The sequence below is a fragment of the Apium graveolens genome, chromosome 10 (genome assembly GCF_009905375.1).
Source record: "Apium graveolens cultivar Ventura chromosome 10, ASM990537v1, whole genome shotgun sequence".
Classification (NCBI taxonomy): Eukaryota; Viridiplantae; Streptophyta; class Magnoliopsida; order Apiales; family Apiaceae; genus Apium; species Apium graveolens.
The window spans coordinates 235,994,396-236,019,517 of record NC_133656.1 but is presented as its reverse complement, the minus strand read 5'-3'; positions in this window follow the sequence as shown (position 1 = coordinate 236,019,517).

The window sequence follows — 25,122 nt, the reverse complement described above, 5'->3', positions numbered from 1 at the left end:
AGATTTTGTTGAAAATTTATATCCATTAACTTGACAAGTCTCAAAAGTCATAACTTTTAATATCGGCCCTTCAAGTAAGTCCCTAAAACGAGGTCCTTCCACCTCATCTTTATCAACCTAAAAATAATTCAAATCGATGAGATGTTGTAATTATAAGAATTTAAAAAAAAAATCATGCAAATTAAAAATAGATAAATACCTTTTGTTTAAACCAAGTTTTAAATCGACTTTTGACAATACGATCTAAATCTTGAGGTGTTGTTTCCGGGCGCTGTCGCATAACACGATCTTGGTACTTCCTAAAATATAAAGTAAGATCATGCATGTGTCATTAACAAAAATTATTACGCATATTTTTTAATGTAAGATTTGGTACCTTAGATAAGGTTGAACTTCAGGAGAGTTTAGAAGAACATATTCTTCCGCTAACTCTCGTTCATCATCACTCATGTATCGAGTTCCTTCCTTTCCAAGAGATTGAATTGGATATTTGAACACTTCTAAATTCTCAGAATTTTGCACATCAAACAAAACCTCGTTACGACGTACCTTATTATGGATCGTGGCAGAGGTAAAATAAAAAGAACAAATATTAAGAATCTCCTCCTTCATATATCGTTCGGCAATTGACCCCTCAACCCTTGCTTTATTACCGACTTTTTGTTTTAATTTTCCCAACAAACGTTCAGTCGGATACATCCAATGCCAATAAGCAGGTCCAGCAAGTCTAATTTCTTCGGCTAAATGTACAACCAAGTGTTCCATCGAATCAAACCAACTTAAAGGAAAAATCGTTTCCAACAAACACAATGCTTTGATAACCGATTTTTCCATTATTTCCAAGTCGGTTTTTGTAACCACGGATGAACATAAATCTTGGAAAAAGTTAGAAATTGTCGTGATTGCATCGGCAATAGGCGCCGGTAGAAGTTCACGAATTGCGAGAGGCAATAAATTTTGAAGAAAAATGTGACAATCGTGCGATTTAATCCATAAAATGTACACTCCTCAACATTGCAACAACGTGATATATTTGAGGAATAACCATCCGGAAGTTTTAGTGAACTAATCCATTCACACAAAATTTTACGTTGTTTTCTAGTAAGGGAATAAGGTGCTTTAGGTGACTTTCCTTTCTCATCGATCCACAAATATGGTAACACCCCAAAATGCTTGCAATCCGCTCTTGCTTTTTTATGATCTTTTGACTTTGCCGCATTGACAATAGAAAAAAAAATGTTTTCAAAAACATTTTTTTCCGTATGCATGATGTCAATTGAATATCGTAAACTATGTGATGACCAATAAGGGAGTTCGTAAAAGATTGGGACATGAGTCCAATGATGCTCTTCCCCGTATCCGACATTCCTTGCCTTTGAATTAGTCTTTCCGGGTGGTGGAAAAACTAAACCATCAAGCAATTCCTTAACACCCTCACCGGACAAACGACCACGAAACAATCTTCTTTCTTCGTTATCAAACAAATTACCTTTTTAACGGAGTGGATCATTTGATTCAAGGAATATTCGGTTCGTGCCATATAAACTACATTTTCCACAATATTTTAATTGAAACCCTTGCACGCTTCCAAGACACACTTGACATCCCATCTTTCCTTTGCCCGACCACCCACTTATCATACTCATAGCGGGATAGTCACTAATTGTCCACATAATAGCCGCTCTCATTGTAAAATTTTGTTTCAAAGATTGGTCGTATGTCTTCACCCCGGTATTCCACAATATCTTCAATTCATCGATGAGAGGCCTTAGACAAACGTTAATATATTTTCCAATACCGACGGTCAAAATTTTTCCACTCTTCTCCATCCGCGGGATGACTTATTTCTTCATCTTTCACATCTCTTTTTTTGTACCATCTCATGTGATCGGATGTATGTCCCGACATATATAAGCATTGTAATCGAGGGATCAAAGGAAAGTGTCTTAAGATTTTTTTTGCTATTTTTTTACCATCTTTCCTAGAAACATCCTGATAACGATCTTCACCACATATATTACACACAACTTTATCCTTGTCATCTCCATAAAATAACATACAATCATTCTCACATAAATCAATTTTTTCATATTCAACCCTCAAATCCTTCATAATTTTTTTCATTGCATAATAACTTTCGGGTAATGTATGTTTTTTTGGTAACACATCCGTAAGAAGTTTAGGCAAACTATCAAAAGCTTTATTACTATAATGCGAGTTATTTTTGAATTCCAATAATTTGGTGGTAAAACTTAATCTTGTGTACTTTGTATTGCCGGGATAAATAGGTGCTCTATTTTCAACAATAACCTCGTACAATATTTTAGCACTATCATTTGGAGCTTCTTCTACATTCATAGTTCCTGTATCCGTAGTTTCATAAAATTGATAATTTTTACCGGCTAAATCATGTAACATCGCATTCAAATCTACCGGTTCTTCTACTCTCGAAGATTCCCGAACACAATAACGGTGATGTGATGTTCGACTACGTTTTCTTCCTATTTTTTCACCGTGCGACATCCACACGGTATAACCCTCAAGCATCCTTTTAGCGAGAAAATGAAATCTAACATCATCAATCTTTAACCAATTCAAATTTTTACAACGTTTACACGGAAACTTCATTGTACCATCTTCCATTCCATTTTCGCTAGCAAATTTTAAAAAAATTTCTACACCAATTCTATATTCCAGGGTCAATGAAATTTTATCGCTTTGCAATTGATTACCAATCCAACTTCGATCAATGGTTTCCATCTACAATAATATTTTTTAAAATTAAAAAAAAATATTTAATAAATAATTTATCATTAATCTCATACAACAAATTATCTACAATAAACATTAATAAAAGAAATAAACATATTTCATAAAACACACAAACACACACACTATAATTACAATAAATGAAACTAACTTACAAATTATCTACTACCAAACTTCAATTCTCACAACAAACATTATATAAAAAAATAAAAACATTAAATACATACAACAACATTTAATACATACACCACCAACATAAACACACACACACATTATTATAAAATATGGAAATAACTTACAATTTTCTGAAACTCCTCCACTTCAATCCTCTGTTTTTTTTTAATTTTTTGGCCAAAATCAAGAAATGAGGGATATAACAAAAAAATTAAAAAAAAATAGGTTAAAACCGATCATCAGCGGTCAGTTTTATGCAGAAGAATAAAACGACACCGTTTTCTCTATAACGGGTACTTTTTTTGTGCTTTAAATTAATTTTTTATTATTCTATATAACCGACCACTTGTAGTCGGTCGGTTTTAAAAGTGACACATCAGCAAAACGGTGTCGTTTTTTTCTATAAAACCGACCACCAGCTGATGGTCGGTTTTATGTGTGTCACGTCATCGATACGGTGTCGTTTAGTTGGCATATAACCGACCACTGACGTCGGTCGGTTTTAAGGTGACCAAATCGACGTCGGTCGGTTATGTCCGGTCGGTTTTACCCTGTTTTCTTGTAGTGACATTTTGCTATTTTCAAACTACAAATACACAAGTTGCACAAATTAGAAACTTCAGTACACATTTTGCATTTTACTCTTAAAAAAATGTTTTAATATTTCTAAAAGGCCTCCTTAAACAGAAAGACCACCTTTATTCTGCTCCTTTCCCAGCTATCCATCAGTCCTCTACTGTTTGGATCTCTTGGCATTGAGCTCAGTTTCTGGAGTAACCTCCGATGAACTTCTTTCGAGTCGGGCATCTTTGTTCTCGGCTCTCTCCAAATTTTTAAGTTCAGCAATTAAATTCTGAGCCATCTCTAATAACTCAGGTAGCCTAGCATAACGCTATATCAAGACCAGAAACACAATACTACAGTGTTAGTATTGTACAAATAACAAACTAATCAATCTATAGCTAGTTAAGATGTATTGAAAACATTAAATCAGAACTAGAAGTGTTTATTGTCTTACAATATCAGAGTGATGTTTCTGGCCAGGTTCTTCAGCCAAACGATGTATTTTCAACCCAGAAATGCGGTCGCAAATTTCTTCAGAAGCATGCTCCCGGTCTTTGTCTGCCATTATATTCTATAGTGTAACTAGCAAAATTTTTTATTTAAGCAGTTAGTATGGTCAAACTTAATAAGATAATGAGATAATCTGCAATATAAAAACAGTACTTAGAAAAAAATTACATCTTGTTTGGATATCTAAGCTATTGCAATTTTGTTATAAATTGTTTTAAGTAAATTTAAGTTGTTTCATGATAAATATATGTCATTAAATTGTATACAATTTTCTAAATAAAATGCATCTAAAATAATTTGATATAAAATAATTTTAGGATATGGGTAGAGTCTGAGTACATCAGTAGCTAGAACAATCTAAACACATGTATATTGAGTAACCTAATTTGTATAATGGATTAACACACTAAACTTAATTACACTTAGTATTAGTAGGTAGTAGCCTAGCTAAGTTAGAGATTTATAAACTACACTAATCTAAATTCACTTCATATATACCTAAGGGATTGATTTATAAAATATATCGATCTAAATTCAACTCAATTTGTGGTGGACTAACAGATTTATAGATATACTAATCTGAATTTACCCCATTAGAGAGAAATTTATAAAATATACCTATCCAAATTCACCTCAATTTTTTAGATCCAAAACATCATTATTTGTATGTTATAATATAAAATAACTATTATCCAAATTTAAGCTTAATTACCTATCTACACCACATATATTTCTAAAAACTTACACCAGTGAAAATGAAATTTTAGATGTAGAGATCTAAATCATATGAGTCACTTTGTACATAAAATTAATTGAAAAAATGACTAGATACATATTATTATACTAATAATATATAACATACATGTATGCAAAGATCATATAAAAAAAATTTGAATTGAAAAGGTAATGTAACTTACAGGAATGATGTGAATTGAGAGAGATCACTGGTAGTGAAATGAGAGAAATAGCAACGTGCGGCCGCAGGACAAAGTATGACAATAAGATCCTTTTATATGTGTCCATTTAGGGTTGATGGTAGTAATTTACATATAAGCCCTTGGCATAGTATATGAATTCTTTTATACTTTATACTTTACACATTATTATTATTATCTCTGCCATATCAAAATGCTTAGAACATTTACTTAATTAATTAGTTGAGATTAGAAGGCTAAAAATATATGTTTTTATATGGACAGTGTCCCCACATAGATATGAAAATTAAAAATTTATTATTAATAACTATTAATTAGTACATAAATAATTAAATAAATATTAAAATGAAATAATCAAACATAATTAGCACTTATCACTACTTGAAGAAGTGATCCATTTGTTAATTCTCATTATTAATATAAATTTTATACTCTGAAAACTAAAATACACTCATCAGTAAAGCACTATTAATACTTTATAGTAATAACTTATATTATATAAAAACTTGAAGTAGGCCCTTAATCTTATCTCTCTGTACACATATGATTGTGAAATTAATACAATAATATATAAAATTAGTTATTTTAATATCACAAATAAAGTTAATTATAAGGTCTTTTTTAGATCATAAATTTGATAATAAATTTTACTAAAATAAGTAAGGACGCCACTCAAGCTAATTAAGTAAATAAGTTGTTTAAGTTTATATTATATATATATAATTTTATTAATATTGAGATTTATTATTTTATCTATTAAAATTATAAAAACCATTTTTTACTACTCTGGAAAATTATCCTATATGTAAGTTAAAAATTAATATTCATCGATTGTACCTCTTAATTGAACATAACTGTCTTTTATTTAGGAATAATCTTTGAACTAAAAGTAGCTACATTAGAAATGAAGCAAAATTATCATTGTGTAAATTAATTTCTATATAATACATAAATGTTACATGAGAGTTTTCTTCTTAAAGAATAAGTACCCAATCAAGAAGATAACGGGAGAAGAAAGACGATAAGGTAAAGTATTGTATGAAATGGGTAAATTTTACCATGCTCAAAATTTTGTGTATTTATATTTAAATTAAGCATTCACTTGAATTCAAAGGAAAGTAATGGTTTATTTTGCATAAATGTTTGATAAATGGTTCTTTTCATCAAAGGAATGAAAACTAACATTACAAACCAATACAAGCTTTCTATTCAACATATGTCTAAAAATGTTGCAGACACTGTTGACTCTACACCACCGGGATCAAACAAACACTTGAACATTCACTACAATAAACATTACAAGAAAATATAGTTAAATACAATCAAACAAATTCGATTGTCATTAAATTCGACCAAGTTTTGGTCGAATGACTAAATTCGATCGAATTTGGTTGAATTTAAACTATCATTTTTAAACGATCATATTTACGGTCAAATTAACCGAAAATGGTTAAAATTAAAATGATCGAAATTTAAACGGCCAAATTTTAGCCCCCTAAATTAGAATCGATTTTTTTCCTTTCAATTATAACCCCACAAAAATGGATGAAATTACCCGCAAAATAATTTATTTGGCACTGTTCCATTCATTTTGATCCAATTTTATATTTTGAAATAACGGGAAATTTCCTGCACTTTTTAAACTCTTAGTCAAAAAAGTGGGGAAAATTTCTTGCCATTTCAAAGTTACATTGCAATGAAATTCAATTGTATTTAGGATTTTTCAGAATATTGTTTTTAAAAAATTATTTAAATATTAGTGAATATTTTGAAAAATATGAATATGAGAGAAAATGAAAGTTATTCATATATAATATTTTAGTTCTTAAAAAAAATTATGTGCTATTAGAATTTTTAAATTTCTTTTATTTTTTGTATAACAAAAAGCTGGATATATATCCATTAATTTTGAAAATTACAAAAAATTAGGCAAGTGCGAGGAAAGTACGAGGAAAATATTTCATATCAAATATAATTTTTTGAGAATATTTTAATGAGTAGAAAAAATAATAAACTTTTTAAATTGTATCATAAATATTTACTACATTTTTTTTGAAAAAAATATATACTACGTTGATATGTAGTTAGGTATAATAACTTTAGGGTTTAGGGTACGGATAAGACTGGGGATCGGGGTAGGATAACGAGGCGGGGATAACCTAATCCCCGACCCCGACTTGATACTCTAATTTTTTTTTTGTAATTTCCCATACCCCGTCGGGAACCCGAAAAATTATCAGAATCCCCTATCCGTTTGGGGCGGGGAAAAGATCGGGTAGGGGCAAGTGCCAATCCCTGATGAAGATGAGAATACAATGGTGTAATTCAACAAACAGGGGATCTTAATTAAGTTAGGGGATTTAAATTAAGTTATGTGCCATCTTTAGGGCTGTAAATGAGTCGATACGTCACCGAATAATTCAATATTCGAAAGATTCATTTCGAGTTTGATTCGATTTGTAAATAAGCTAAATATAAACACAATTTTAAGTTTCGTTTTTTAGATGAGATGAACTTGAAAAGGATGGAGGGAATATTACTTATATATGCTCGTAAATGACACATACTAATAACATGATATTCAGTAAATAATTGTGTATATATTTATCAGCAAATCAATTTACCATTTTATTCCATTTATTTTTTTATTTGATTAAATATATTAAAATTTTATATTTATAGAATTTAAATAAGAGTACATGATAGATAATAAATATATAACTATTTTATTTAACTAGTGTTCTGGTGTACAACATTACAAGAAAAATGTCCATAAATATCGGTTTTCGGCCGATGTCTATATTTTTTTTGCAACCGATGTTGATGTCGGTGATGTCTATTCTAGACATCTGCTATACACCGATGTCTTTGAACCCATTAGACATCAATTGTTTTTTTGACATCAATGTTTATTCATTAAAAATGATATACGATTGCTTTTTTGATATCAGTATTTATTCATTGAAATATGATGCAAACAATTTCATGTTTAGCTAGTAGTAATATCTAAAAGTCAAACAAGTTCATGGATTCCAACATTAAATAGTTAAGTTAAACAACTTTCAATCTAAATAGAATACTCCTGTTTTATCAAATAATGACAAACTAAATTAATTTACAATATACATAAGTGAACAAATGGCAATGCGCACATTATATCAATTTCATGCCCCTACGGACTACATTATCTTCACTTTCATCGGTTCATCCTATGAATCAATTTCCTGGGAGTTCTTATGACCATCTCGATCAATAGGCGTCTCCAAGATGATGTCACCATGCTGCTGTTGATGGTCCTCTCTAGGAAGAGAAGTTTGAGCAGTGGCAAGTTCCTCTTTGAGCCCTGTGATTGTATGGTATAACATATCTCTGGTGTCCTGGCCATTAGTTATTCTGTTGACATCCTCTTCAGTATGCACCACATCATCTAGCGTTTTAGGAATATATGACTACAGAAAATGTTATAACATATAATATCAAGTCAGACATAGGAAGATCATGCAGAATTGGAGCAATTGTGGAGATTCAAGCTCAAAAATTAAATAATGAGAATAATTCTTCAAACATGTTTTAGGAAAATAAAGAAAACTAACATGTTAGATTCAACTTAATGCATTCCGAGCAATTAACCTTATGACAATAACCGAGCACTTTCTTGAGTCGGTAGCTTACGGGAGTGGCAGAAACATACAATTAACAAATACATCTATCATGGAATAAAGCACTATAAAGAGATAATGTGGCTGCTTATATCACCTGCACAAACACAGAGTCTGCAATTTCATCCTTTGCAGAAATTTTATCTCCTCTTTCTAATACTTTTTGTTGTGCCTAAAAACAAGACAAAATCACTTTCAAAAAAATATGAAAAAATGCATAACGGAAGGACTTGGAAGGAGCACACTACATAAATGTGTCATACTTTTTCTAAATAATTGTCCACAGACTCGTCAGTGATGGATGGATCACCTATGAAAATTTTAGAGTTAACATTTTTAATATTTGATTTTAAATTTCAGAAATGAGACCACTTATAGAGTTGATGGATCTTCTGACCCATTGGGATTTCTCAATACCTTCGACGGTCGAATGGCTTTTTATCGACACTCAGAGGTCGCCCGTTGTTAATTCTTCTCAACATGCTTACAAGACACAGCTCTACGTTGGTACAATAATCTCCCGTCCAGGTCCATTGACTCTTAGACTACTTTGAAAACCAAATTTCAAACAAGATTTTCAAGCAACTATAAAGGGGGAAAATTACAGCATCCTTGGTCACAATGCGACAACGACCTAGTGAATCCGTAAGAAGTTATTTGGGTCCATTTCGTCAAGCTATCTCTGAAATAACAGACTTGGAAGAGCCACTGGCAATAAATTACTTAGTAGCAGGCATTGATGGAAGTCGACATGCCATACTACTGGAAGAACTCATCGAGAAACATCCTCAGCATCTCCACATAGCTTTTCAGATTGTCGAGCATCGTATGACACTACAAGAGGCCGTGGGCAGCATACGATCTCCGAGACGTTCTAATTAAAGATGTGACAGGTCAAGGGCTTACAGTCCCCGTACCTCGAGAACACAAGGATATGACTCCAGATCCCCTCGACGTTCTCCAGAAAGGAGAGACGCTCGAAGAGAAGAAAAGTACTCCCCGAGGTATCGTGACCGTCAGCGACGTTCATTCTCAGATCAAAAATTGCAGAATCATGACAGAATAAAAAAGGGGTTCACTAACTCACCGTGGATAAGACCACAATTTTGGCCATATTAAAAATAAAGCCTGATTTTCGACCCCCGAGGCCGATGAAACATGGTCGTCCTCCAAGTTCTCGTTATTGCGATTACCACGAGGACACCGGACATACCACACAGTGCTATCAATTAAGCAATCTAATTGAATCCAAGATAAGAAAATTCCATTTTGTCCATTACATCGAAGGGCAAGGTCAAATTCATCAATGACTGGAAGACAGAGTAGTAGATGTAATATTTGGAGGCTATGCCGCCGAAGGTATGTCGAACAATTCCAGAAAGTTGTATGCCCGAGAGGTGTTCAATATCAATCCTAAATGTCCTAAAAGACACAAGACATCCTCGTCTCTTGTCATATCTTTCTCCGATGAAGATTATACTCCGAATATTATTCGAGGACACCAGGATGCATTAGTCATCACTGCCAAAATCGGCACAAACACAGTAAAAAAAATCCTTGTTGGTAATGGCGGTTCTGTTGATATCTTATACCATCATATGCTTTGGCACGGATGAACACAGGAGATAGAATACTTGACAACACTCATTCTCCCTTGTATGGCTTTACAGGAAATGAAGTCAAAGTGGTTGGTACAATAGAATTACCAGTCCTTTTCGGCACAATGCCTTGCCAAGTGTGGAAATTCATTAAGTTACACATTATAAGCGCGACGTCAAGCCATAATGCTATACTCGGAAGAACGACAATCTCGGCACTACAAGCCATTACGTCGATTCCTAATTTGAAATGAAATTCCCAACGGAGTTTGGAGTTGGAGAGATGTGTGGAGACCAAGCAGTGTCACGAAAATATTATTTCACTACGGTTGTTTATAAGAAATAGGAACATGAAACTCAGTCGATGAATCAAGTTGTTGAGATGGATCCCAGTGGCATCCTCGATCTCCCAAGGAACCCCGCATTCTCGCCCGTTGGTGAGACAATTGAAATTAAAGTTGTTGAAGGCTCTCCCGAAAGAACTATCAAGATTGGGAAAGATTTAAGCCCCCACATACCGAGTGAGTTAACATAGATAATTCGCGAATTCTCTGACATATTTGCGGGGTCACCCTCTGACATGCCGGGAATACCAATCAACGTTGCACGACACTCGTTGCATGTTGATCGTCTGAAAAACCTGGTCTGACAAAAGAAGCATATTTTCTCTGAAGAAAAACGTCAAGCTATCGACGAAGAACTTGATCGACTTTTAGGGGCACGTTTCATTGAGCCAGTAAAATTCCCCACCTGGATTGCGAATGTCGTGCTGGTAAAGAAAAGTAACGGCAAGTGGAGAATGTGTATCGATTACTCTGACATTAACAGAGCATGCCCGAAGGACTATTATCCATTATCAAACATAGGCCAACTCATCGACACGACATCAGGCCATGAGTTGCTTTCGTTTATGGATGCATTCTCAGGTTATAATCAAATCAAAATGAACGATCAATGTTGGGAACAAACAGCTTTCATCATGCATCGAGGTGTTTTTGTCTATCGAAATTGCCTTTTGGCCTCATAAATGCCGGTGCAACATTTCAGCGGATGATGGATTACATCTTTAAGAATCAACTGGGTCGAAACATTAAGGTGTGCGTAGATGACATGATAACAAAATCTAAATTCTCCGACAATCATACCCTCGATCTGTGAGAAACGTTCCTCAAAATAACATGCGATTAAATCTAGCAAAATGCTCCTTTGGTCTAGCATCGAGAAAATTTCCGGGGTTCCTCGTCTCACAGCGGGGCATCGAGGATGAACCTTCCCAAATAAGAGCTATAACTGAAAGGAAGTATCCCTCGAGCGTTAAAGATGTTCAACGACTAACGGATTGTATCGCGGCCCTTCGTAGGTTTATACCACAAGCCTCCAAAAAATGCGGTCCTTTTCATTAAGGTCATCAAAGAAGCCACAAGGTCGGAGGTTCGACCAGCTGATAATATAAAGAGAAGTTTCTCATAAAATATGGCTCATATATAGGGTCGTGATATACATTATTATAAAATAAATACTAGCAAGCTCATATTGAAAATCTAGGGGGTCGGGCTCTCTGAGAATCCCCAGTCTCCGTCTGTGATGTTGTGTACTCCTACATCAGTACATGAAAGTAAACCCAAAACAAGTGCATGGATTCTTGAAGGTGGAATTCAAAGTTCAAACACAAACTCCACACAATAAAAGGGCACAAAAACATAGGAACTTCTGCTGTGCACGAAAACTCACAATACAGTAGTACACTGAACAAAAAGAGAGTTAACTTTATTTATTGTCATTTTTATTAAATACTAATAACTAATTAATTTAGGCATATTATTTGATTCAGCTAACATCAAATTGTATATTATAAATTATATTGTAATACAAATATATATATGTATATATATATCATGTCTATAAATACACGTGTATTTTGACCAGCCACATTGATTTTATTTTGACTAAAATTTATATATTATATGGTCGAAAAATTAAAAAGATTTATATCCTTGAAAAGTATACCTGCTCTTTTTTAAAATGTAATTTTTAGTTTTTAAATAATAAAAAGATAATTTTTAATTTTTAATCAAAAATAGTAAATTTAACTCTAAAATAAATATGTAATTAGGGACGGATTAAATTAATAAATTTCTATTTTTTAATATTAAGTAAAAAATGATCAATTTGACTTTTTAGACATGTAATTGAACCCGAGGAATACTAATATATGACATCGTTTATTAAGTATGTTCGTGTACTTTCTCTGTGGTTTCAAAAATCACATCGAAATGCTAAATAATATTATACTAAATAAGGCAGTGTAGTGTATTAGTGCAGGTATTCAACATATAAACCCAAACACTAGATTTTTATTTTTATTTCTATTTCGTGTATTTCCTGCATGTATTTAGAATATAAACCTAAACAATAAATTTTCCTCCATTTCATTTTCGTATTGTAATAAATTGCAGCGTTCAATCAGGACACACATTAAACTCACCCACATCGCTAAAGATAGTATGATAAATTAATTAGACCATAAAGCTAAGATAGAATATAATCCAGAAACTACTATATATATTATGGGTAAACCTAATACTAAAACCCTGCATATATTAAAAAGCAATGCATCAATAGTGCTTGTCGTACTTGAACAATAATTAACTACAAGTCTGCAGTCCCCAACTTGTTTTTGAGATCTGGATTCACCTCAAAATTATGAAGAAAGGATTTTAAGTGCATCAGAAACCTTTTATAATATCACCTTTATATATAAGCGTAAGTCCAATGATGGTGTTAAAATGAATGTTATTTTCTAATATAGCACTCACATAAAAAAAATCTAACTCTAATAGGGTGCTATACTTGATACTAAAATAGTAAAATACTATACTTGGTTCTAAATATAGAATCAAGCATAGATGGTACTATAATTGTCACATAAGTATTCAAGTGATAAAATTCATTAATTAATAAAGTAATAGTAATAAGTATAGTTGTGTATTTATGATTATTTAATTTGAAATAGAGTTTTATTTGAATATATTTGATGCATTTACTATTGGACTATAAGTTATATTTTAGCTTAAAAATAACTTTTTGATTTCAAATTATAATAATCGTTACATCTATTTTAACATCACGTTGGATGAGCAAGTCTAATGCAAGATGCAAAATGACTGTTGCTATAATTAGACACCAAAAATTATCTTTTGGTGCGAAAATAAAACTTCAATTCCAAAGGTAGATGCATTTTAAAATCAAATAATTCCAAATTTATCTAAACTTTGTCACTTTTTCCTAAATTTCATTTGAAACACACTAGCTAACATGCATCTTATTTGTAATTGTTGGATGATATGACTAGATACATAAATGCATTCTTGATTTCAAATTTAGGATCAAGAATGCATATGTTTATATTTACATTCAAGTATGATTTTTTTTTTACATTTAAAATTTTTAAAATTTGATTTTAAATTACAGAAATGAGACCACTTATAGAGTTGCTTTGGACTTCCACTAGATTGCCACCTCACCTAGACGAACAAAACTATAATTAATGAATGACCTCCTGTATATTATTCTACCCCTTTTGATAGTCATGTCTGAATCGTACTATTCACTTCACACATCAAGTATGCATTGAATAAAAAAGTTGAAGTTCGTATATATATTTGATGCAAAATCAATTGAGATAAGTAACATCCGGACGATAAAAAGGTAAATCAAAAGATAACAATTAATCATTTGGATGCATTGTGCTCGGATAATAATTCATATATTAAAAAAAGGGTAAAATGCAAGAGGTGTACCTGAACTTTACAAATTGTGCAAATTATGTACCTGTAATTTGAAAATAGCAAAATGTGTACCTGAAGTTTACAAAAACATGCAATTTTTGTATGACCGTTAACTTTTTTAACACCGTTAGTGAAAACTTTTTTTTGAATGCAAGATATGTACCTGGTGACTGGAAATGGTGCAAATTGTGTACCTGAAACTTGATAATAGCAAAATATGTAATCGGAGAAATCCGTGCAAAATGTTTTGTGTCGTATTTTCGTGCAAAATTTAAATTTATATTAACTAAATTAAATAAACAAAAATATAATATCATATTTTTAAATAAATATTAAATATTTATATAATATTTATATAATATTTATATGAAATTTATATACAACATTATAATATCAAGTATTGTTTTAAAAATATAAAGTATTATTTAAAAAATAAATATGTACATATTTTTAATAAATATACATAGGTTTAGGAGAGAGTACGGGTCGTTCTGCTTGATTTTTTCCTAAAATTGGAGCTGGAACCATAGATCTTCGGTTTTAAAAATCGAAAACCGCAATCGCAACCAAATTATTAGTACCTGTTTCAATTTTAAAGACCTCGATTAGGTTTTTTAATTGAAAAAATTAAAATATTTAAAATTGTACAAATTAAGTAAAAAAAATTTTAACAAATAATTTTTTCCTACAAATTACCGGGTACAACAAAATTAGTACACTAATGCAATTTCTACAAGTTCCCGAAGTAAATGAAATTTTAAGAAAAATGTCTGACATGTCCGGTGAGCATAACCTGATTTTTTAACAGTTGTAGCTTACTTCTTTTAATATTTTAAAATATTTTCTAGTTCTAAAATTTATATAAATTATATTTTTATTTACATTAATAATTGGGTCGGGTCGGGTCGATTTTGACCGGTTTTTGACGGTTTTAGCTCGGTTTTGATTTTAATTTGTTTTTTTACTCGCCACTACATATATACATTACAAATATTAATATTTAATTAAAATTTACATAAGTTGTAAGTCATGTACTATTAGGGAAAAAACAAAACGATACTAAATTTCGATTGTGTAATTTCGTGTTCAGTTTCTTCGTGTATTGTAGCTAATATGTACGTAAATACAAACACTAAAATTTTTAGGTATTTTCGTGTCGTGTATTTTTTGTCGTGTAATAAATTGTCGGATAAATTATATTACAGTTAAATCTCTTTAAAATAAAAGGTCGAGACCAAGAAAAAATATTATTTTATATTTTAGCGAGTTTATTATTTTATCGGGAGTAAAAAACACCGTGTCCATTATGTTGGGACCGGAGAAAAATATTACTTTAGCGATTTTATTACTTTATCGATTATTACTTTATCGATTATTACTTCATCGAGTTTTAACTTTATATCTTATTTATTACAGGCACAATATGAATTTTATCCAAATTTTATTAGTCATGGTACCCGACGATCAATGTAATAAAATTTATTAGAAATTAAAACAAATAGATGAAACATAATATATAATTCGAAACAGTTTTTTCTTCCGTTTCTGAATAATTTTAGTTGTACGATACTTTTTAAACTATCGATGAATTAAACATTATTCAAGATAGAGTGAAAATAAAAGAGAAAACTAAACTCGTTAAACTTATTTTTATTTTATGATTCAACTTCAAATTGATTCTTTTTTCAATACCATTTCAAATTAATAAATAATTTTAAAAGAGTGCATTTTAAAGTTACGATTTTTTTACTCCAAACCTTAGGTACACAATTTGTACCATTTCGAATCTTTAGGTACACATCTTGCATTTGAAAAATAGTCTCCACTAACGGTGATAAATAAAGTTAACAGTTGTACACACAATGCACGGCTTTTGTTAATTTTAGGTACACACACTACAAGAAAACAGGACAAAACTGACCGTCAAAAATAGTCGGTTAAGAGGCAAAACGGTCGGTTAAAAGGTTCATAACCGACCACGAGGGGTGGTCGGTTTTAGCCTGGTTGGTTATGACCTTTGGTCGGGTTTAAGCCTCATAACCGACCAACACAGTGGTCGGTTAAGTGCCTGGGCATTTTACTAAAATGTGGGGTCACTGTGTACACGTGGTAACACGTGTGCACACGTGTCGCCACGTCACTGAGTCATAACCGACCGCAGGTGGTCGGTTATGTCTATTTCTAAATGTTGACTGGAACTCATAACCGACCGTGGTCAAAGTGTGCACATCGGTCGGTTTTATTTCAGAAGCTAACTTAAACTTCATAACCGACCGTCCTAAAACCGACCACCCTCTAAAGACGACGGTCGGTTATGTCTATTTTTAAAATGTTGACTGGAACTCATAACCGACCGTGGTCAAAGTGTGCACATCGGTCGATTTTATTTCAGAAGCTAACTTAAATGTCATAACCGACCGTCCTAAAACCGACCACCCTCTAAAGGAGACGGTCGGTTTTATGAAGAAGGTGGTTGGTTATGTCACCTGACGGTCGGTTTTCTGGGTTTTGTAATGGTCAAAAGTGGTCGGTTATGCCTATTGTCGGTCGGTTTTAAGGTCTGATTTTAAAAAAAAATTGCAGGTTTTTCCGCAGCCCCTGGATACCAAACCAAATCAATACACAAATCCAATACAATCACAACCAAACAACCAAAACAAACAACAATGATAATCATTAAACTATACTACTCAAAATCATTCGCAAAAACTAGTAAATTTCATAATTATACCATAGCAATTAAATCCAACGCAAACATTCACAAACTCCGATAACCGGAGGATTAAACCGTATCATTACATCATTATAGACTTAAAACCATCACCGCCACCATCACCGCCGTCATCACCGCCGCCATCACCGCCGCCATCATCAAAGTCCTCATCATCGGAGGTCTCATCCTTGGACGTGTAATCCTTATCGACTTCCATAGCACGCCGATTGTTTTCCTAGATACAAGTTTAATTAAACTAGTTAAAAAGAAGAAACAAAATTTACATGTGAATGAAAACAATAAATAAACAAGAAGGTCAAAAATTATACCTCCGCAACACGAGCTTCCGTGTTTTGGATGATATCTTCAATCAAGGAGCCCACGATATGCATGATCTCTCCACCGATAAGGTTATTCCATTGCAACCTTTGGCTAGGATCGGAGGATGGATCCGAGGCCTCGAGAGCGGTAAGTGCGAATGTAGCTATTTCCGCATCGGAAAGTTGGCGAGCAAACCAATTTGGATTAGCACGGATCTCTGTAAGCACATTCCTCACGATGGCAAGATATACATTGTCGGGGATGGCTTCACGTTGTCTCGGAGCGGATGAGGATGAGCCGGCTTCATTCCGTATGGAATCTCGGTACCGGGTAGCAAATGTAGGCAAGAGATCGGTGGCCCGAGCATTGGGGAACCCCACCACATAATTCTTTTTCGGCTTTGTACCTTGGGGGACCTCCAACGCTTCCATCCACCAATCCCACGGCTCATCCCGATCACCCGTTTGTGTAACCTCCACGGGCATGCGCTTGAGAATGGCGGCATATCGTTCCTACAAGTTCATTTAAAACAATTAATGATGCATTTAAAATTAAATAAAAATATATATAAAATCACATAAAAATGCATTTAAAATCACATAAATACATATAAAATCATATATTAAGGATGCATTTAAAATCACATAAAAATGCATATAAAATCACATATAAAAATGCATTTAAAATCACATAAATATATATAAAATCACAAATTAACCCTCATTTACAATCACATAAAAATGCATATTAAATCACATAAAAATGCATTTAAAATCACATTAAAATACATATAAAATCACTTATTAAATATGCATATAAAATCACATTAAAATGCATTTAAAATCACATTAAAATACATATAAAATCACATATTAAAGGTGCATTTAAAATCACAAAAAAATGCATTTAAAATCACATTAAATACATATAAAATCACATATTAAAGATGCATTTAAAATCACATAAAAATGCATATTAAATTACATGAAAATATATATAAATTCAGTTATTAAATATGCATTTAAAATCACATAAAAATGCATATAAAAAACATAAAAATACATTTAAAATCATATGAAAATACATATAAATTCACTTATTAAAGATGCATTTAAAATCACATAAAATGGTCATAAAAGTACATAAAAATTACCGTAATACGCATGGCGGCCGGTGTAGTGTAGACGGGATTTTCCGGATCGGATCCAACTTTCCTATGACATTTATAACACACCTCGAGTCTCGTCGGCTTTTTCTTGTTCTTGTTCGTCATTACCTTTCAAAATATTAAATAACTTATATTAGCACGTCCTAATAATTAGTTGATTATATTAAATATGGTGAACGTGTATGTATGTGTGTGTGATGGAATATAATAATATTACCTCCCGAACTTTATTGAATGACCTTGCACCGACACTATGCAATCTTTCAACTTGTTGTCGGTTGGTGGATCCAACCGATGACCGGTGCAAGTGTCCTTCATTGTTCTCCCAATACTCCAAAAGGTCCTTCCAAAAAGAAACGGACCAATAAGGCGGCTTCAAAGACAACTTGCTCACGCCCTCCTCCCTTGCTTTTCGCTCCACCCTCTTCTTAAGCTCATTCAAAGTCCTTTTTATCGTCACTTTAATGTGATCTTCCATAATTTTTCGGGCCTTTGAACGGCTTTGCCCCTTAAGATGCCTATAGTATTTCTACAATTGCAAAAAAAAATGAGGATAAATGCATCATAAAATCATGAATAAATGATAATTACAAAAAAAATAACTTACTTGAAACTCCTCGACTCTTGCATTCAACCAACCCGGGTGACGTTCTTCGATATCGGTATAAGTATAACGCTCAAGAGGCCACTTCTTCCGAATCATAGCCAAAAGCGTTTTCTTAGCCGTATCATCTTCAATACTATATTTAAACAAAAGAAAACAATAAACATTAACAATTCACATAACAATATTGAACAGCACCAAAAATATAAACATATAGGGAATAATGTAATTTAAAATTTTTTTAACTTACTGTCCATCGGAGATATCAATGCGATATGGCTTCAATGGCAGTTTCTCTCCATATATGCCACTCGAATGTGATCGAGGTCGCCTTTCTCGCCATTCTCGCTCCTTCGCATTTGTCATGTGCCGAGTCGGATCATTCGGGTCCGAATCCGAATCCGTCGGCTTATCGTGCAAATGCAAATTCCCTCATTTTTCCTTTGCACCCTTGCCCTTGCCTTTCTTACTCGCGACTTTGGCCTTTCCCTTGGCCTTTGCCTTCCCCTTGTCTTTTTCTGGCTCCTTGTCTTTCCCCTTCCCTTTTTTCGCCATTGTCAACACCACAAGACTTATCATAACCAATGTCAACATCCAAGCAAAAAGATCCTAAAATAAATAATAAAAATATTGTAGCCAATATGAAAACAATCAAATCGATGAAACGACTTGCATTAGTAAATCACATTACATAAAAAAGCATTTAAAATCACATAAAATGCATATAAAATGCATATAAACGTATCCATTTCACAAATTAACGATAAAAATAAACATAACTAATTAGAGCATTATTTAATTACGCAAATTAAATAATTAAATCAACTTAACCTATATATACAATAATTTAAAGTTCCAAACTCACATATAAAGTGCAATATTTATCCATTTTCGAGTACGAATCATGTTTACAAGAGAAAACCCCTACAAATTAACCCTAAAAATACATTTATACTTCTACCTAAACGTAAACAAACCGACAAAATCCTAAAATTTATACTTATACATATATTCAACAAATTGACATAACCGACGAATGTTTAACATGCAAAATTTTACATAAAAACTGAAAAATCAATGAAGTTTGATTTGAAGTGAAACACATCAATTTATGTGAGAATAATACTTTAACAAACACAAAAAACATATAATTAACTTCGAATCATATATATAAACACAAAAAATACATACACATACACACATATATGCAATCGAGTAAAAAAAGTGCTTAATCGTAAGAAAATCTTACATCGAGAGTGAAACCGGAGGCAATGAGAGATGATTTGGGGCTCCTTCGTGAATTAAACGCCATGAATCGAAGCTTTTTAATGAATTAAGTCGGTTTTGAGTGTAAGAGAGAGATATAGAGAAAATAGAGAGATAGAGAAGGAAATAGAGAAAAGAAAAGTGAACCGTTCTTTTTTATTTATAACAGACTTAAAACCGACCGCCTGGGACTTAAAACCGACCACCAGGTCGGTCGGTTTTAACCTTGAACCCTGTGCAGCATGCAAAACGGTGTCGTTTTGCTCTAGGCGGGGTTTTTTAATTTTTCACAAAAAAAAACCCGCATTTTTTAGGTGGTCGGTTATGACCCAAAGTGTTCGGTTTTATAGTTTTTAATTTTTTAATTTTTTTTAATTTTAGGGTTTAGGGTTTAGGGGTTATAAACCCCTAAATTAAAAAAAATCTTATAAAAACATGATTATTATTATTTAAATAGCTTAATTTTTGGTACATTTGCTCGTTTTTACCGCGTCGGTTCAGCCGTACGGTTCAATCATGTGTATTTTATAATTTATATTTTTTTTATTATTTCACTTTTTTAATCAAATTTGCTAATTTTCTTATAAAAATGTATTTGTGATCGTTCAAATGTGCTGATTTTTTGTGCATTAATACATTTTTACATGAAGTTAACACCCGTACGGTTCGATCGTTAAAAATAAATTTTAAAATTATACTTATAGTATCGAATGATATGTTCAACTTATTATGTCTATAGAATGCCGACATATTTACTGAAATAATTATATTTCATATGATTTTGATTATACTATTTTTAAAATAGCCTAATTTTTGGTACATTTGTTCGTTTTCACCGCGTTAGTCCATCCATACGATTCGATCATGTGTATTTTATATTTTTCATTTTTTTTTAATTTTTAATTAAATTTGCTAATTTACTTATAAAAACGTAATGGTACTCGTTAAAATGTGCTATTTTTTTGTGCATAAGCATATTTTGACATGAATTTAACATCTGTACGGTTGGATCGTTAAATATACCTTTTAAAATTATACTTTTCAGATCGAATTCATTTTTTATTTAATTTTTAGTTAAATTTGTTAATTTACTTTTATAAAAACGTAATGGTACTCGTTCAAAAGTGCTAATTTTTTGTGCATAAACATATTTTGACATGAAATTAACATCAGTACGGTTCAATCGTTGAAAATAAGTATTAAAAATGTACTTTGACCAAGACTTCTAAAACCGACCGAGGTCAAATGTTCAAAGTGGTCCATTTTCTTCGTCTTCTTCGTCTTCTTCTTCTTCACGCCGAATAAACGGTATTTGTCCATATTGTGCAAAATCGAAAAAGAGCGAAAACGAAGTCGATGCATTAGATTTATCTTCCTGAAAAGCGTCCTCTATATCATTTTGCGTAACGATAGATTCATCAATTGGGCGACTTTTAGATTTGACCACCGTATATATTTTGCTTTTGGATCCAATACACTAGGAGCATAATATACTTGTGAGGCTTGACTAGCTAAAATAAAAATCTCATTTGACTTCAATCTTGAAGTCATATCGATTGTAATCATACGATTTCTATCAATCCTCACACCATTACCAACACTATCAAACCATATATATTTGAACAAATATACATGATTGCATCCTTGATAAATAAGTCTAATAATTTCTTGTAGTTGACCATAATAATCAAGATTATTTCCGTGCAAATTTCCTTTAACAACAATACCAGAACCGGATGCAGATTTTGTTGAAAATTTATATCCATTAACTTGACAAGTCTCAAAAGTCATAACTTTTAATACCGGCCCATCAAGTAAGTCCCTAAAACGAGGTCCTTCCACCTCATCTATATCAACCTAAAAATAATTCAAATCGATGAGATGTTGTAATTATAAGAATTTTAAAAAAAAATCATGCAAATTAAAAATAGATAAATACCTTTTGTTTAAACCAAGTTTTAAATCGACTTTTGACAATACGATCTAAATCTTGAGGTGTTGTTTCCAGGCGCTGTCGCATAACACGATCTTGGTACTTCCTAAAATATAAAGTAAGATCATGCATGTGTCATTAACAAAAATTATTACGCATATTTTTTAAAGTAAGATTTGGTATCTTAGATAAGGTTGAACTTCAGGAGAGTTTAAAAGAACATATTCTTCCGCTAACTCTCGTTCATAATCACTCATATATCGAGTTCCTTCCTTTCCAAGAGATTGAATTGGATATTTGAACACTTCTAAAGTCTCGGAATTTTGCACATCAGACAAAACCTCGTTATGACATACCTTATTATGGATTGTGTCAGAGGCAAATAAAAAGAACAAATATTAAGAATCTCCTCCTCCATATATCGTTCGGCAATTGACCCCTCACCCTTGCTTTATTACCGACTTTTTGTTTTAATTTTCCCAACAAACGTTCAATCGGATACATCCAATGCCAATAAGCAGGTCCAGCAAGTCTAATTTCTTTCGGCTAAATGTACAACCAAGTGTTCCATCGAATCAAACCAACTTAAAGGAAAAAATCGTTTTCAACAAACACAACGCTTTGATAACCGATTTTTCCATTATTTCCAAGTCAGTTTTTGTAACCACGGATGAACATAAAATCTTGGAAAAAGTAGAAATTGTCGTGATTGCATCGGCAATAGGCGCCGGTAGAAGTTCACGAATTGCGAGAGGCAATAATTTTTGAAAGAAAATGTGACAATCGTGCGATTTGAATCCATAAAATGTACACTCCTCAACATTGCAACAACGTGAGATTATTTGAGGAATAACCATCCTGTAAGTTTTAGTGAACTAATCCATTCACACAAAAGTTGACGTTGTTTTCTAGTAAGGGAATAAGGTGCTTTAGGTGACTTTTCCCTTTCTCATCGAATCCACAAATGTGGTAACACCCCAAAATGCTTGCAATCCGCTCGTGCTTTTTTATGATCTTTTGACTTTGCCGCATTGACAATAGTAAAAAAAATGTTTGCAAAAACATTTTTTTCCGTATGCATGATTTCAATGAATATCGGTAAACTATGTGATGACCAATAAGGGAGTTCGTAAAAAGATTGGGAACTGAGTCCAATGATGCTCTTCCCCGTATCCGACACTTCTGCCTTGCCTTCTCGAAAATAGTCTTTCCGGGCGGTGGAAAAACTAAACCATCAAGCAAATTCCTTAACACCTCACCGGACAAACGCACCCACGAAACAATCTTCTTTCTTCGTTATCAAACAAATACTTTTTTGACGGAGTAGATCCTTTGATTCAAGGAATATTCGGTTCGTGCCATATAAACTACATTTTCCACAATATTTTAATTGAAACCCTTGCACGCTTCCAAGACACACTTGACATCCCATCTTTCCTTTTCCCGACCACCCACTTATCATACTCATAGCGGGATAGTCATTAATTGTCCACATAATAGCCGCTCTCATTGTAAAATTTTGTTTCAAAGATTGGTCGTATGTCTTCACCCCGGTATTCCACACTATCTTCAATTCATCGATGAGAGGCCTTAGACAAACGTTAATATATTTTCCAATACTATTTGGACCCGGAACTATATCGGTCATGAACATATATGGCTTTTTCATACACATCGATGGTGGAAGATTGTAGACAACTATCACCAGGGCACACACTATATGTTTTTTTCCCTGGTAGGGCCAAAAGGGTTGAAAACCATCGGTCGCAAGACCGAGCCTTATGTTATGAATCTCTTGAGTAAATGAAGGATATCGACGGTCAAAATTTTTCCACTCTTCTCCATCCGCGGGATGATTTCTCTATCTTTCACATCTCTTTTTTTGTACCATCTCATGTGATCAGATGTATGTCCCAACATATATAAGCGTTGTAATTGAGGGATCAAAGGAAAGTGTCTTAAAAAATTTTGCTATTTTTTTACCTTCTTTCCTAGAAATCTGATAATGATCTTCACCACATATACACACACAACTTTATCCTTGTCATCTCCATAAAAAAACATACAATCATTCTCACATAAATCAATTTTTTCATATTCAACCCTCAAATCCTTCATAATTTTTTCATTGCATAATAACTTTCGGGTAATGTATGTTTTTTGGTAACACATCCGTAAGAAGTTTAAGCAAAACTATCAAAAGATTTATTACTACAATGCGAGTTATTTTTGAATTCCAATAATTTGGTGGTTAAAACTTAATATTGTGTACTTTGTATTGCCGGGATAAATAGGTGCTCCATTTTCAATAATAACCTCGTACAATATTTTAGCACTATCATTTGGAGCTTCTTCTACATTCATAGTTCCTGTATCCGTAGTTTCATAAAATTGATAATTTTCACGGCTAAATCATGTAACATCGCATTCAAATCTACGGTTCTTCTACTCTCGAAGATTCCCGAACACAATAACGGTGATGTGATGTTCGACTACGTTTTCTATTTTTTCACCGTGCGACATCCACACGGTATAACCCTCAAGCATCCTTTTAGCGAGAAAATGAAATCTAACATCATCAATCTTTAACCAATTCAAATTTTTACAACGTTTACACAGACACTTCATTGTACCATCTTCCATTCCATTTTCGCTAGCAAATTTTAAAAAAATTCTACACCAATTCTATATTCCGGGGTCAATGAAATTTTATCGCTTTGCAATTGATTACCAATCCAACTTCGATCAATGGTTTCCATCTACAATAATATTTTTTAAAATTAAAAAATATATATATTGATAAATAATTTATCATTAATCTCATACAATCAAATAAATTTCTAACCCTATAACGGGTACTTTTTTTGTGCTTTAAATTAATTTTTTATTATTCTATATAACCGACCACTTGTAGTCGGTCGGTTTTAAAAGTGACACATCAGCAAAACGGTGTCGTTTTTTTCTAAAACCGACCACCAGTGATGGTCGGTTTTATGTGTGCCACGTCTCGATACGGTGTCGTTTAGTTGGCATATACCGACCACTGACGTCGGTCGGTTTAAGGTGACCAAATCGACGTCGGTCGGTTATGTCCGGTCGGTTTTACCCTTTTCTTGTAGT